At 38.1% G+C, this 3,980-nt stretch overlaps 1 pseudogene; it reads left to right on the top strand.

Moving 5' to 3' along the window:
• Positions 1-1,411: 1,411 nt before the first annotated feature.
• LOC129511902 (phenylalanine--tRNA ligase beta subunit-like) lies at positions 1,412-3,170 on the top strand (annotated as a pseudogene).
• The last annotated feature ends 810 nt before the right edge of the window (positions 3,171-3,980 follow it).

Genomic DNA, 3,980 nt, shown 5'->3' with positions numbered 1-3,980 from the left:
ATACTGATGTTTGACCAAACTTGACACCATAGCCATACCAACTTGACACATAAAATTAACCATCACGCAGGACTTTAATGATACAAGTTTAAAAGCTTATAATTGACCATTTGTTTACTGGCTTTGAAAACAATACCATAAGTAGTGGACTTATTGGATTATGATATTCTATACCCACTTCCCTAAATTATGGTAGAGAACTTAGAAGCCTAATGATAATAGTAACCAAGCAACAAACATTAATTGAGTGCTTACTAAGCACCAGGGTCTATGTTACATATTATATACTCAATAATTCATTTTAATCCCTACAAAACTCTATAATGGTTGTCTCTATTTTATAGAAAATAGACATAAAATGGCTAAGAAAATTGCCTATAAGTCCTAAAGCTGGTAAGTGATAGAGTCAGGAATTGAACTCAGGCAGTCTGATTCCTGAGCTGATGATCTTGATGGGACGTGAGGGTGAGTAGTAAAGTCAGGGGAAAAGCAGCATTAGCACCCAAACTACTTGTGAGTCTATTGGGAAGAAATTCTCAGATTCTTACATTAACCTTGATGGAATTTATCATAAGTAGCAGTCAGGTGATTTCATTTATAAAGCCAAATAAGAATTCAACTTTGGATAGTTCTTAAGGAGAAATGAATAAGCTATTTATTAGCCAAAGGCTGAGGTATAAGAATGTCTTATAAAAATACAGATAGCGTAATTATATATTACATACACTGTATATATGTATGTATAATACATATAATATACATAAGCTCTGTGTGTGTGTGTGTGTGTGCATTTGCATGTGTTGATGCATAATAGAAAACTGCTAAGATGGTGGTTGAGATGACACATTAAATCGCTGGAGTAGGAAAACAAAATCTTAATAGATAACAACACAGGACCCTCAATACAACAAAAACTAGGAGGTGGAGGTGTAATTTGTACTTTGCCAAGAAGAGATGCTCTTAGAAGATAAAAATTGCTAATGCCCTTTCTTGGGTTTTGTTTTAGTAGGGAGGGAAAATGAAAAGAAAAACGCTCAAGTTGTGTAAACAATCAGTTTTCATAGTTTTATGGAGTTGTTTTCTGCAGCACACCCTAACTAAGCTGTCACTTTGACGGGCTTTTAAAAACCACACCTCAACTCTATTGAGTTATTTGGCTCGTGAAAAATAAGTAGTCTAAGTCAGAACCTTTAATATCATTCTATTTGATGCCCGAACTCTGCTTACCATTTGTTATTCATCGTTGCTAGTCTGGAGGTGTAAACTGGGTGTCTTCTGCTCCAGCTAGCAGTGTATTCATTGAGCTGAGAGGTGACATTCTTTCGGCATCCACACTGAGGCAGACACATTGGGAAACTACTGAGAAGGGATATTCAAAAGTGCCAAGATAGGCAGTGGGGCCTGACTCACCATGCCGACTGTCAGCGTGAAGCGGGATCTGCTCTTCCAAGCCCCGGGCCAGAACTACACCAATGAAGAATTTGATGAACTGTGTTTTGAATTTGGTCTGGAACTTGATGAAATTACTTCTGAGAAAGAAATCATAAGTAAAGAACAAGGTAATGAAAAGGCAGAGGGAGCCTCTGATGTTGTTCTTTACAAAATTGAGGTCCCTGCTAATAGGTATGATCTCCCGTGTTCGGAAGGATTGGTTCGAGGACTTCAAGTCTTCAAAGAAAGGATAAAGGCTCCAGTGTACAAATGGGTAACACCTAATGGAGAAATCCAGAACTTGATAATCACAGAAGAGACAGCTAAAATACGTCCTTATGCTGTGGCAGCAGTTCTCCGAAATATAAAGTTCACTAAAGATTGATACGACAGCTTCATTGAACTTCAGGAGAAATTACATCAGAATATTTGCAGGAAAAGAGCCTTGTTTGCTATTGGTACCCATGATATGGACACTTTGTCAGGCCCTTTTACACACACTGCAAAGCAACCTTCAGATATCAAATTCAAGCCTCTAAATAAGACCAAGGAGTATACAGCCTGTGAAATGATGAACATATACAAGACTGACAACCACCTTAAACATTATTTACATATCATAGAAAAGAAACCCCTATACCCAGTTATCTATGAATAGTAATGGTGTTGTCCTTTCAACGCCTCCAATCATCAATGGAAATCATTCCAAAATAACCATAAATACTAGAAATGTATTTACTGAATGCGCAGGAACTGACTTCACTAAGGCAAAAATAGTCCTTGATGTTATTGTCATCATGTTCAGTGAATATTGTGAGAATCATATTTATGGTTGAAGCAGCTGAAGTAGTTTTTCCTAATGGAAAATCCTACACCTTTCCAGAACTGGCTTACTAAAAGGAAATAGTGAGAGCTGATCTAATTAACAAAAAAGTTGGAATCAGAGAAATTCCAGAAAATATTGCCAAGCTTCTAACCAGGATGTAAAATCAAAAGTAATAGGCAATGGGAGTCAGATTGAGATTGAAATCCCTCCAGCCAGAGCTGACATTATCCATGCCTGTGATATCGTAGAAGATGCAGCTATTGCTTATGGTTATAACAACATTCAGATGACTCTCGAAAACCTACACCATAGCTAATCAATTTCTTCTTAATAAACTCACAGAACTCCAAAGACAGGACATGGCAGTTGCTGGATTCATGGAAGCGCTGACCTTTGCTCTGTGCTCCCAAGAAGATATTGCTGATAAACTTGGTTTGGACATCTCTGCAACAAAGGCAGTCCACGTTAGTAATCCTAAAATGGCTGAAGTTCAGGTGGCATGCACTACCCTTCTTCCTGGCCTCCTAAAGACCAGCCCTGCAAATCGGAAGATGCCCCTTCCTCTGAAACTGTTTGAAATCTCTGACATCGTAGTCAAAGATTCTAGCAGAGATGTAGGTGGAAGAAACTACAGGCATCTCTGCTCTGTTTATTACAAGAATCCTGGGTTGAGAAAATCCATGGGCTACTGGACAGAATTATGCAGTTGCTTAATGTACCTCCTGGTGAAAAGGACTGATATGTGATCAAAGAATCAGAAGGCTCTGCTTTCTTCCACGGGAGATGCATGGAGATCTTAGCCAGGGGTCAGAGCATGGGGAAGCTTGGGGTCCTTCATCCTGATGTCATCACCAAATTTGAGCTGACCATGCTCTGCTCTTCCCTGGAAATCAATATTGAGCCCTTTCTGTGAAGATGGGTCTCTGCTGTGTGACCCTCCCCGAGTGTCCCCTCCTCCTGCTCTGGGGCTCTGTAGTTCTCCCCACAGGGACCATCCATTTGTGCTTTAATGTTTAATAAAGGAGAAAGCCATTAAAAAAAAAAAAGTGCCAAAATAGAGCTTTGATAGTGTCAACAGAGGTTTTTTTTTTTTTTTTTTTTTTTCCTCCCTGGGAGTTTGACTAGGAATCACATGGAACAACCTAGATTGTTAAAGAGCTTGTTTTTTTTTTTTTTTTAAAGAGCTTGTTATATATGAAATGTTGCAATCCTTTCCCTAATTATCAAGAGGCAATTTTAACACCTACTATAAGCAGGGCATGTTACTCTGCTGAGCATTATAGGAATTCAAAGGTCTTTCCCATTTCTCTGCCTGGCAAGAGTATTCAGCAATCTGGATTCTACACAAATGGCATTTCCTATGTGAAATGATGCAATCCAGAAAAGCAATTCTTTCTTCTCAGCCATATCCACCCACACTCCTTTGCACACATCTTAAATATAGCATTACCATTCTGTAGCATGATTATCATATAATGTCAGTCTCCCCAGTTATGACCATGTGTCACTTACAGAAAAATTCATATCTTAGTTATAGACATTCCCAGAACTTAGAGTTTGGGAGTTTTGTCTTCTCAATATTTAGATAAGACTAGATTCATGTGGGTTTTTTTTAAATTAATTGGGGCATAAATAAAGTAAAAAAGGGTAGAGAGGTCAAAATATGTGAAGGAAATCTTCACATAATACTATATCTACACAATATATTATTTCTTTTCTTTAG

This window comes from Nyctereutes procyonoides, unplaced genomic scaffold (assembly GCF_905146905.1).
Source record: "Nyctereutes procyonoides isolate TBG_1078 unplaced genomic scaffold, NYPRO_anot_genome, whole genome shotgun sequence".
In the NCBI taxonomy this organism is placed as follows: Eukaryota; Metazoa; Chordata; class Mammalia; order Carnivora; family Canidae; genus Nyctereutes; species Nyctereutes procyonoides.
The sequence above is the reverse complement of the archived record's forward strand: the minus strand, read 5'-3'. Positions and strand labels throughout refer to the sequence as shown.